We start from the raw sequence: 12,744 nt of genomic DNA, 5'->3' as shown, positions 1-12,744 counted from the left end.
ACGTGGTCCTGGCGTGGACTTCATAGCCAGGGTGCCGCAGGGGTAGGAGCCTCTTCCATCCGCCTCGCTTTGGACTTCCCAGCCCAAATGTCCAAGCATATAATTGCCCACCAGGTCCCTGACASTGCTGTCAGGATCTTATTACTCTGTAAGCTTTCTAGAAGACTGCAACAAGCAAAATCATCTCCTCAGAAACATTTTTGTTTGGCTAGTGCCAGGATACTGCAGTTCCCATGCAGCAAAAACGCTTGCACATTTCCTCCCCTGGCCATGGAGACAGTTGAGCCTCCTCCCTGTCTCCATTTGTGACTGTGCGGTCTTCTACAAATACCTTTCATGGGATATTCGTGGAAAATAGGTCCAACCCTGGAAAAACTTCATCTCTTGCTAAAATAAACTTAGGCACTTTTTGTGTTGGAGTCGTCCTTAATCCAGTATCTGTACAGAAATGGTATCTTCACAATGGTTTCCTGGTGACTTCTTTTCTGGACACGCATGCAGTCAGTCTCTTTATATTACAAAAATAATGTATTTTTTTTCAGAGTTTATGAGATCATCTCTTGCATCTGTTCGTATGTGCTATACTTTAAAGGAACATACCATTAGTATATGAATGCATTTTAATCTTTGCTTACAGAAATTGCCAAAATCAAATGGACTCAAAAGTAGCAGTTACATTTGGAAAAAACATTTATCAATAAGACAGAGACGCAGCTGCCTACTTCTGGATTTTGTGATTTTCACATTTCTTRGAAAAAGAAAGACCCCAATGATCCTTGAGTGTTACAGGGAACGAATGTAGCTTTTCTTGGGTGTTTAAACAGCAAGCATATGTAAAATTACCTGTGCTGAACAGAGAAAAWTCTGTAATTGCATTCAGTGATATCAATGTAACATGCTAATATCCATAGCTTGTTTCATATGTCTTCTCTTTAAAGAAGTTAGCATTGTAGTCCTACTGGGGATCAAATCTCATGGGAGCAAAGAAATGTGAACTTTATTTTCTGTTATCGCTGTTATTTTGCAATTTATTTCTTGTTAGAAACCTCAGAAATTTTACCCCTGAAGATCTATTGTTCTTGAATTTCTTAAGGGTTTTTTTTTTTTTTCCATAGCCTCCTCAGAGACTCCCTTCTCTGTCAAGGCTGCATTCTAAGCTCCCRTGAAAAGTGACTTGGATAAAGCAGTTTTGCATAGAATTTTAAATGGAAAGGCTAATACAAAATCCCTTATTCACTTTCCAATTCCTTGACATCCTTCAATCAATTCATTTCCCCTTCCTTATCTAGAGGTCCCTTAGTCATCCAGTATATTTTCTTGTCAGTAGATTTTTTTTTTTTTTTAAATCATCTTTTTTTCACAACTGTTTGTGACATATAGGAAGATTTGAACAATGTTAGGTTGTTTTGGTGACCAGGGTATTACTGTATATCAAATGGGCCGGCACRCTCGGTCGTAGTTGTGTTCTTGCAGAGGGGCACTGGAGGGCTTGCAAATTGGCTTGGTCGCTCTCTCTGCAAGCAAAACTAAGTTGAATTTCCTCAAATGCCCTAGTTAAGACATCACACATCAGCAGTTATAGCAGATGACCCGAAGCAACATGAGTGTGTATTTCATTTCTGAGTACAAAATCTGGCTGTGTATTTTCTACATTTGCTGTTGAGACATGATAGACAACAAACAGCTCAATAGTGGCTCCCTTTCAATTTGATGGGATATTTCCCATTGAAATCCCTTTCAATTTGATGGGATATTCTTTTTTTCACAATTCTGTATTATTTCTGTGAAGAGCATGGTCCAAGTTCATCCCTCGTACAGCCAACATTACCTCCTCCTGCTATGGGAGCATCCCCTGTTGTACATATCTATATAATCAGGTGCCTAACATTGGGTTAACAATCCAGGAATAAACATGATAGAGTTACATTTCCTCTGGGTAAATGGCTAAAAAAATTAATGGATAAAACAAAAATTGAAACTTTACACTGTTCCTAAAAGTGCGCTTGTATAAATTAAATTTATCTTTTCCATAAAGTTGTGATTCTGATGAAAATAATATTGAAACTAGAGTCTTTTAAGATAGAAACTTTGATTGCAAAGATATTTTAAAGTATGTAGTGATTTATTTTTGTTGTTGAAGGTTGAACCACGTATCTTTGCATTGCGTAAATCTKCCATAAATATTAGATTATGTAATATTCTTTAATATTCATTGTATTAGAAAAAAGATATAATCTACCCGTTTGACTATTATTACAATGTGAATTATATGCAATCCCCCTCTCTGTTTTTATTATGCTCCTTTTGTACTTAAGCCATACAAAATTTAATAAATCCTTGCAGGACTTAATAAAGAGTAGAAGATTTATATATGTACTAAGCCATTCATTTAGTCTTCATAGCCTTATTGAATTTATTTTCATCGGAATCCGCGTCACCTGCTAGTTATCATATTTATTGCACTCTCTCCATTGCCTCGCAAAGCACGTATACGTGAAACGTTCCTGGAAGAAGCTCTGTGCAGATGTTGCATTAATTGGGTGAACGTAACAAAACCATCTGATCAGCCAAGACGTTTGACTCCAAGTCATTGAGAGGCTGCGAGTTCAAGTTCTCCTTGTCCATCATGTGACAGTTTCCTAGAAAGCTCCGTTACCTGCTCCTTTTTTTCCCCAAATAAATGCCTACTATTTCRGGCAATAACTAGAAAGCTGCTCAGATTTTAGCATGAAACTATTGTTGCACTTACGCAGTAAATAGCTTAYTTGTGGCAATTTAAACCTAATTTGTCATCCCTTCATTCCCAGCACATTCTGCTGTCCAGGACTTTCCAGGAAGCCAGAGCTTTCCATCTGAAACCACTTAGCAGAGACCCAGCCTCTGCAGTGCTGCCCTGGCACCTCCGCTGGAAGCTGAAGAGCATGTCCAGAGATTAATAGGCATGAAATCCCTGGAGACTGTAGCCTGAAGAGCGCCTGCGAGAGCCGCTCTGCTTTGGCAGTGCCAGTATCTCCCCTCGGAAATGGGAACCGGAGGCACAAGCTAAGGGACTGTCCATTTGTTCTGCTGTGATTTTGTCAAATGGGCTTCTACTATCCAGACAGCTGATGTCTTCCAGTTTGCTCTGTACGTGATGATGTGGGCTATAGAAAAGGGAAAAGAAAAAAAAAAAAAGAGAGGGATTTAAAATTAAAGGGAGCAGCGTGGAGTTTGTCTGCTCCGCAACTGGAGTTGTGCTTTGTACRTGTGTTAGGCATGGGTTAGGAAGAGCGAGTGGAGAGCAATGTGTAGGAGGAAACATCTGGGCAACACTKTTTTTCTTTCTTTTTTTTTTTTTTTCCTTATTTCCAGTGCCTGTTCTCTCAGATGAGGTTTGGCATATACACAATACTGGATATATTAGGATACAAGCATATAAAAACAGATATATTATTACAAGCATATAAGAACAGTCATGGTATTCCTACCAGGGCTAGGTTTGAGTTAGCAACCACCCCGTGCAGACAGTCAGGTAAGTGCTGCCCTGCTGTCCTGCAAAAGCCCCTGAGGAACTGTAGGATCACATTTCCATTAGATATGAAATAGCTCTAAAACAAAKACTGACCACACAAATTTGATGCAACCAGGGCAGGTCAGGTCATGGACTGTGTAAAAWTTTTTTTTACCTTGATATTGCTTACCTGTATTATCCAAAAATTGTACATTAAACATTTTGGGGAAATTTCTTGGAACATCTAGTTGAAGTGTATTTTTTAATATTGATATTCCACAGAGGTACTTATTTATTTATTTATTTATCTATTTATTTACTTATTTATCTATCTATTTATTTATTTATTTATTTATTTATTTATTTATTTATTTATTTATTTTGCTGCAATCCCACTTCAGGAAAAAGAAAGATTCAAAATACCAACCGAAGGAGTACCAGCAGAAACAGCGCAGAATATTGCTTGTTGTTGTAAAAAGGCAGTTTTATTTGAAGAAAATGCAACTGTCCTAACACAGTAGAGCTGCACATCTGTCTGAGCACTTATAAAACTGTTCCCGCGTCTTGGGGAGAGATTGCAGCATGCTCTRTTCACTGAAAGAGAACAAATATATACTGGAAAATTGCATTAGAATAGCCCAGATGGAGACTGTCAAAATATAAATCTTTGTAAGTTACTGATCTATAGCTCAGGGAAATAAGGAAACAAACAGCACATGTAGGCCACTGCTAATGAATCACATTACTCACAATGCTGTTAATGACTCAGGCATGGATACCTTGTGTAATTAAATTATAAGGAAGCGCAATTAAAGCAGATGGAGCTTGTCCGAATTTTAATGTGCTGCAGACTGCATTTCATACTCGAAAGAGGACTAATTGTTTTGTCGGGAAATTTATTCTGATCCTATTTTATAGATTATAATCCAGCATTTCTGATTATATCTTACTCGATAGCTGTGTTATACACACACCAGCCTCAGAGTTGTTCAAGTGCTGTTTCTTGGCATCTAGAWACACTCTGTTTTACATGGTCCCTGTGCTGAAGGAATGTCTAGATCTCTTCAGATCTTCTGTGCTTTACAGGCCACTGGAATCCACTTTGATAACTCTACATACAGCCCAGCAACTCCATGGAAAATATACCCTTTTTGTTCCCATGAGATTAAACAAGAAACACCTAACCTGAGGACTCGAGGAGAAATGATAAGTTAATATCATAAGAGGATATCTAGACTTACACTTAGAGTGTGAAAACCACCAATCAACCCAAGGTGACATAAGGAAAATTCTTACTGGAAACATAAGTTTGAGCTTCTGTTTATGGTCAGTATAGGAAATGTCAGCATCTAAAAGTATCCATCCTCAATGGCTTGCGGTCTGTGGAAAATGGAGAGGTTTATAAGAGGTCCGTAGTTAGATTCTTTAGGACTCATTTGTGTTGTGAAAGTGTTGAATTTTCCTTTGTGAAACCCTACATTTTTAATGCTAAAATGGGAAAATGGGCTCTGTATTGCCACTTAGAGGGTTATAATCTGCAAGTAGCAATGACTTGTGCAAAATGGCTTGGAGTTTTTTCCCCTAATATTTTTAATGTTCATTTAGTATCTTTAATCCTGTTAGAGTTTTGGATCCCACTGTCACCTTAGCTTCCACAGCCAGTCATTTCCCTTTTCAAACCTGAATTTATTTCCTTTGCCCCATTATCTTCATCGTAGTCCTCTCTCTTCTTTGAACTTGGCTGACTTTTCAGCCCTTGTTGAAATCATTAGATGTTTAGGCCAAACCTGATAAGACCATCTTGCAAGGTGACATGGTCAGCATGAAAATGCTGGATTTCCGCATTTTTTCTGCTTTACACTGTGCATAAGATTATGAACAGTTAAATTTCTCACCATGCAGAGAAGAAAGAAGTCATCTCGCCCACTTTATTTCCTATCTCAGTACAAGTCACAGTGACATAGGGAAGAAAAGATGCCCTAGAAAAGTCCACATTCAATGCCCATTGAAGTCAATGTACATTGTAACTCTCATATTTGCAGTTTGTGTAGTCAGTTTGAGAAGGGAATATTAAAAGAGCAGAGTTTATATATAGAATTATGAATAAATAAGGAATTATGAATAAAATTCTCAGCTGCCATCTGCAGTTCTACTTTTGGCTTCTAGAATTGGCATTTCATTAGAGAAGTAGGGAAAGGTTACACGAATGAACAGGTACCATTGCTTTTTGTTTTCTTTCTTAAGTAATAATTTATTATATTTTACAGTCAGCTACTGGATGTAAAATGTTTATGTCAGCAGACCATTTGCTGTAGCTCCCTAGCCCTGTCTGATAAAATGCAGCATAGTGCTGGTGCCTTCAACGGGTGCTTATTTACCCTAACTGATACTCTTGCTTGCAGATTTTGGGCAAGGCTGAGTATTGAAAACCTGCAGGAAACAGCASTGTTTTTCCTTTGCTCGTTGCAGTGTGTGTCGGACAGGGAAACATTCCTCACTGTCTTTGGCACAGAGCTTTTGTGGCGGGTTGTGCTGTACATTATATTAAACTGCTGGCTTTACATCATAAGCTAATGCAATGCAGAGATCCAGAGCTCCTGAATATAGACCTTATAATTCAGATGGCTCCTTAACTGGGCAAATTCCTAAATACCTGCAGCAGAAGGAAGATGCCAAATGCAGAGATGAATTATATATTTTGAATTATGGAGGCTCTCATTGTCAGTGACCTGAACAGGCATCATTGATATGATTGCTCTCCAGTGTGCCACATCAGCAAACAGGAGTCATCTGTGTGCATGTTTCTAAATCCAGAGGGAGAAATCCTGAGCTTTGGAGACTGCTCTGAAAGCCAATCTGCACCCCAAAATTAGAGTGGTTATGTAAGCTGGGTTGGGCTCAGCTGAGAGCCCTTGTGCTCTGTGCTGGGGCATGGAAAAGACACAGACATGTCCAAAACAGCTCAAGTCAATGGGCCTATACAGGGTGATACCTCTAAAGGCTTCAAGTTGCTATAGGCAAATACAAGTAGCCAAGATCCTGTATTTTATCCATCTTCATTCCTCTCCAAATTACATGAAGAACCCGCTGCTTTTATCCAGCCTGTGTGTTTAAAGGACAGCTCAGCCTCTTGTTCTCATTCTGTGCTCACTTACCTTCCAGGTGAAGTGACTTTAGGCAAGGAACTAATGGAGATTCGTGGATTCCAGCTGGGGCAGCAGGCTGCCAGATTGCTTCCTGTGGCTCTTGGATTACATTGCGGAGCAGTGACTTGCCAAAGCTTTCCCAGGATCTCTGAGCCAGCCTCTAAGGTAAGGACCACGCTGATTTAACGCCCTAGCCCAGGCCCAGCATCCTGTCACACCAGCACTGAGCCCCTTCCCAACCTCCAGAGCTCCTGGCTCTGAATTGCCTGGGCTGGACAGGGTGGCGAGGTTTCCATGTGCTGCAGCCATGGTGAGAAATGAACTTGCAAATAAAGAAGAAATGCAGTCCTATAAATCTGGGGAGGAAAGGCAGAGGAATATACCTCACACGTGCTTTGATTGTAGAATAAGCAATTCAGACAAAACACTTTTCTTCCAAGAGTAAAGCACTCAAAGAATAGGGGCAAGAATCGAGAAGCCTGCAAAGGTGCGAGCGGCGTCTGCCCAGCTCGGTGCCGACTGACGGGGCGCTCCCCAGCCGCCTCTCGCCGCAGCAGAACCGCGCTCCCCGCGAGCCTCTGAAGGGACAGCAGTCCGTCCGCCCGGCCGGCTCACCCCGCTGGGCATGCAGCTCTGCCTTACGCAGCACAGCAAACTGTCCTCGTGCCTGAGCAATTCTGTGTCGGGCTCTTCAGGGCAAGAGGAAATGCTCCTAGTTTCGGAGCTGTTTGATTTTTGCTTGTTGTATTTATTGTTTCATGTCATGCTAGTTTATTACCAGTGCATACTGTGCCTTGGAGTTGCTTTTCCGCACAGTTCATCTTCCCTGGGAATATGTTGCTCTGCTTCAATAACTTGTGGCCCAAAGCTTTGCTGATTTGAAGGCTCTTTTGTTATTGACTTCACTCTTAGCTGCATTTTTTCAACCAGGCCAATGCTCTGACTGCCTGATCATGCCTAAGTGCCTTCGAATCCAGTGCTGTTGCAGGGAAGAGGGTTTGTGGCTCTGTCATTCTGCACAGAGCTGAAAAGCTGCATTTATGCCTTTGCAGACTTCTTATTTTCTGCCCATATTCTTTGAGTGCAGTGTCTTTTGAAGAAAAATGCTTTTTAGATGGTGAGTCAAGAACTATAACTTCTTACCTTGCCTGAGTGATCTTTTTGTGCTTTTCTGTATTTATTGCTTCCCTTTGAGAATGGATAGAGCAGACATTCATTCAGGAAACTGCTTGTCATAGGAAATTGCAATATTAGCCTAAATGCCTAAAGTGTTCTGCATTTGTCCCAAGTGATACCTTGCTTTGCAAGTGACATGTCTCCCTGGGGCTGGCTACAGAGGAATGGTAAGTTCTGAAAAAGGTTTTCAGGAAAATTATCCCTTCCTGCCCAAACTGATTCTGCAAGTGGTTCAACCATTAATAAATAGACTTCTTGATGGTTTTAAAGGGCAAGTAGATGTCTTATTTGTATTAATTGCTTAAGACAAAACACAGCATGGGAGAAATAGTTGAGAGTTTAAATTTCTTCCTGATTATCCAAGTATTTATGCTTTGAMTGTGGCTCCTGCCCTTCCAGAATAGCGGGTGCACATGGGCTTCATGCAGCAGTCGGGGAACTCCAGGGCTGGCCCAGGGGAGGGTCCTTCTTGCCCAGGTGCTGTCTCGGGGCAGCAGGGTGTGCAGGCTCTGCCCCGCTGCAGCTCCTGCGCACGCAGCTGCGCGCGTGCCCTGCAGCAGCTCCTCGTTCCCCAGTCCAGACCCAAATAGCAAATGGAACTCCCCATTTCACATGACAGAACAGCCAYAAAGAAAAGCTTCCTCCACAAAAGCTGCACTCCTGGCTTACTGAAACCTGGCCATCTGCTTTCCGGCAGCTCAGCCAAGACTAGATGCAGCACTCAGATCCTAGCCCAGGTCAGAACACTGGTGTAGTCAGTGCTCATCAGTCTGCTGGTCTTACAAGTGAAATTCATCAGGAGTTTAAATTTTAAATTTTGTGTTTACATTTTTAATTTGTTTTTTGAAAAAAACTATTTCTTAATACAGCCAACCAATCAGCCAAAAAGTCCATTAAGGCTAGCAATTGGTTCCCAAACCAAAAATCATCACTATACTACACTGGCTGTGCTGAGCATAGGCTAATGAACAGAGTCTAAATTTAATTAGCTCAATTTGTATCCTGTATTATTGAATAAGGAAATTGTTACAGAAGAGCTCTAATCATTAAGAAAGGATAATTTTGTCTGCTTCCTGTGTGACTGCACTTTAGACTTGCTTAATCTAAATTTAGGCCGGAGTGTTTAGTTCATTGGAAACAACTGATGATCTGTAACGAGAGCGATGCCGGTGTTCAACTGCAGGCTCTTTGTGCCACATGTTTTAATTTCCTTTCGATCTCGGCCTCTTCTCCTGCAGTCTGGCCGCTCTGTCCGCAGCGCTCTCCAGCGTCAGCGCGTTGCCTGCTTGCAGCCTCGTGCTTGTGGGAATTACTGTGAAATAAAAATAGGCTTGGGCTTCTTCACATTCACCTGCTGTTACCAAGATGAAAACACGTGGGGAAGAAATTTAGAGTGGCAGAACACTTCTTTTTTTTTTTTTTAATTCAAAAAGATTGTTTTTATGGAAGTTGCGGGCCTCAGCTGAATTGTGAACCGGAGAAGAAGCATTAAACTTGCTAACATCTCCTGTGCTGCACAGCACTGTTAACCACCTCATACATGCACCAGGAGTCTAAAATTCTCTGATCAATTAAAGCAAATTGATTCAAGGTAGGATCATACGTTASCTTTTTTTTTCTAAATGTTTTCATGATTTAGATATCTTTAAATACTGTACCTAAATTGACAGGTATTTCCATGCTTGGTTTTCTTTAGTTATGTGAGATTTCCCTCACATACTGAGACTTCTCCTGTGACTAGAAAGGATTCGTTTTTATCTGCCTCCAACTTTTCCAGCTTATCAGGTTTTGGCTTTTGTTTTGTGTGTTTGAACAAAAATACTATTGGGCTCAGTAAGTGCTTCAATATTTTGTCTATAGTCTGTTCCAACCCAGATTTTAAATTCTGGAACCTCTTTAGGGCCGATGGCTCTGGCCCAGTGCTGCTCAGCGGCTGTTGAGCCACTTTGCTAAGGGAGTGTTTCTAAATCAATGGAGTGCAAACCAGAAATGTTCCCAGCCTCGGTTCTGCTCAAAAATCCCCTCCCTGGCCTGGCAAGATTGCTGAGAGATCTGACAGACTTGGTCAATGTCCAGACTTGGCCATTTCTGAGCTGCTCGGATGGAGGCAAGAGTAATTAATCTCTAGGCTGTAGGAAGGCTACCAGGGAGTCCTATTAGCGAGGAAGCCGCTTTGACTCCCCGCGATCAATAAGGCTTATTTGCAAGTGTTTAGAGAATATTATTTGCATTTGTGAAGGTAATGAAAAAACTATTGAATATTAATTAGCATTTTCTGGCTCTTCTTGGGAGAATTTTGATTCTGTCCAGAGATACATTATTCAGTGTATTTTGAGACAACACTGATCAAAATTCAGAGTAATTTCTGATGTTCAGAAAACACCTCCAACGCCTAGATTTCCATTAAAAAACCACTGCCACAAGTGATTATAGAAGTGTAAGAATGGATCTATTGTATTATAAATTGTTTTGTCATTTTAAATTTCTAGTAACCGCTGAGAAGAAAGATTAAATAAATAACATGGCTGATTTTGTTTTATGAAACCAAGATAAGGTTGTGGAAATGATTTTCCAACTGTACATATTATTTAGATAAATATATCAGCTTTTTCTCTCCTACATGCTCCAGAACAAATAATTACACTACATGTCCATGTAAGTGTTTTAAACAGAAAAATACACTATGTATTTTAACAACGGGGAATAATAAACATAGTAAGTCACAGCGATCACCTAATGTAAGATCACTCTTCATCTGATCAGAATGGGTGCACGCTGGCTTTTCATATAAGAAAGGGAAATAGAATAATACACTCGGGATCTGAAAAAAACTGTGCATGCTTGTGTTCACAGACAACTGTGAAGGGCCTTAATTGCAATGAGCATGATGAATGTGTAGATAGAATGGAGATATTCCAATTCTTCTAGCTATTCATTTCCTTGTTTCAGTCCAAGTATGGTTTTAAAGTGCACTTGGCTGTGCAGTCCAAGWGTTTTTTAATTTGCATTTTAAGTACATGTCCTAAAGCCTATGATATTTGTGCTGTCATTGTCTACAGAGTAAGAAAGAAACCCATTCTTTATCACTGGTCATTGAAAATGTTAAAATGCTGAAGACTAAAGCAGCATAAAGCAACCTTCCTATTTATTTCCATTTGGGGTGAAGGCAGTACAAGGTTGGTGCAGACTCCAATTAGGTGCCTTCCTCTACCAGGTTTTGGGGAGAAAAAGAAAAAGGGTGGGGGGAGTAAAGAAATCTGCATGAGGATGGAGCTGGGGCATGCAAGCTCCTTGGAGAAATGGAAAGCAAATGTACTACGGGAACTGGTGCRTGTGGACTGCAGAAAAGAAAGAGCAAAACCTTGCATTGCTCCTCTGCCATGATTTACAGAGGCCCTGGTATTCTCCATCTGGGTTTTAARTGCATTCCAAGTTGCAGAGTGTGTATAACCTGCACATGTGTCTAACACAATCCCAAATCAAATTGCGAGAGCTTTGGCACGTGATTGGAAATAGGTGCCCTGTCGATAGCGTGAAACGAATGGCTGCAGTTCTGCGTGCTTGGAGGAGGCTCTTGCTGCTCCCTGCCCTCGCGAGGAGGAGCAGCGCGGCTCCACACCATGYGTTGAGGTGCTGCCCGTGCAGCTCCCCGCTCGCGAGCAGCCCGTGCATCAGCTCCTGCAATGAAATTCCGGCCATGGAGCACCAGCGCTGGCGAGGAGCTGCAGTTCCCTAAACAGGCCTGTAAACRTGCTGCTGGGGATAAATTGGCCGTCAGTGTGAGGGAGCAGCAAAGCAAAATGTGTGATTACAGCTCGTTTTTATGTGCAAGGAAGCTGCTGAGACATTACTAAGAGCAGGAACAATGTTTTTGCACCCCATGCTTATCCGGCAGTTTTGTACCTATTTTATATTAGCTATTTTCAGGCAAATGTTCTCTGTCTGATACTTCTCACTTGGAAAGCTAATTTAAAAATAATCTTGACCTGGATTTTTTACAATAAAAAGCAGCACACATGCCGGGATATATTGTGATGTTAGTGCTATTTTGTCTCCCTTGCTTAAACACAGCTCATTTAAATGCTTCAACTTTAATCCACAGTAGAAGATGGATGGGCAGGCACTTAGATTTGGGGCTTTTGTGGATGGCAAGCTGAGTCTTCAGATGAAAGTGCTGCTGGAGGAGAGGACTCGCCTCCGGTGGAAGGTACTTCTGGTTGTGTGATTGCTGGGTTTTTAGTCCCTTTGGATGCAGCTTGGAAGGCACTTTTCAGATGCTTGACCATAGCCAAGGAAGCCAAGGCCATGCTCATGCCCTGGTCACCTCCCTACAGGAGATCCCGGAGGTCTACAGCAGCACAGGACACACAGGACATCACAGACCAGGAGAACTTTTGGGATGAGGATCAGCAGGAGTCTCCTCATGCAGACACCCAAGGGAAGTGAGCAATTCCAGTCTTGTACCCTTAGCCAAAACAGTAGTAACTGCCTGAACCCGCTTCCCCGGAGGGTGCTTTGCCTTACACAACTGACCATTTTTGAAGTCTGAGAGAAAAGGTCTCTTAGTGATGAGGGGAAGCAGTGTGCATGGAGGAGAGCTGGGATTGACACCGACCTGGTGCGCGGACAGATGAGGTGGAGTGGAGAGCAGAGCTGGAGAGTGSTGCTCCCCTTTGCAGGCATTTCTGAAGCTACTGCAGCAGTCTTCAAGTAAAATGACATTTAGGCTATGAAGTTCATACTTCAAAAAAAAAAAAAATCCCAAGGGTTTTATTAGGAACTGTACATATGAAATATTCCTCTGCGTCCTCATGGAACTTTTTCCATCATAACAACATCCAAAAATCCCCTTCCTGGCTAGGTTCAGTGCCAACCCCAAGCTCTTTCAGATGGCCAGGGAGGCTGCAGCAGCTCTGACAAGGTGAATGGCGA

The 12,744-nt window shown here is 41.5% G+C and overlaps 1 long non-coding RNA gene across 1 annotated transcript; it reads left to right on the top strand.

Moving 5' to 3' along the window:
- Nucleotides 1–6,659: 6,659 nt before the first annotated feature.
- LOC112957789 lies at nt 6,660–12,721 on the top strand. Its single transcript, XR_003251269.1, has 3 exons — nt 6,660–6,801; nt 11,884–12,019; nt 12,147–12,721. It is a non-coding gene; the product is annotated as an uncharacterized LOC112957789 (long non-coding RNA).
- The last annotated feature ends 23 nt before the right edge of the window (nt 12,722–12,744 follow it).

This window comes from Nothoprocta perdicaria, unplaced genomic scaffold, assembly GCF_003342845.1.
Source record: "Nothoprocta perdicaria isolate Ctin4 unplaced genomic scaffold, notPer1 scaffold_76, whole genome shotgun sequence".
NCBI lineage: Eukaryota > Metazoa > Chordata > Aves > Tinamiformes > Tinamidae > Nothoprocta > Nothoprocta perdicaria.
Note: the sequence above shows the minus strand (reverse complement) of the source record. Positions and strands in the feature narration are given on the sequence as shown.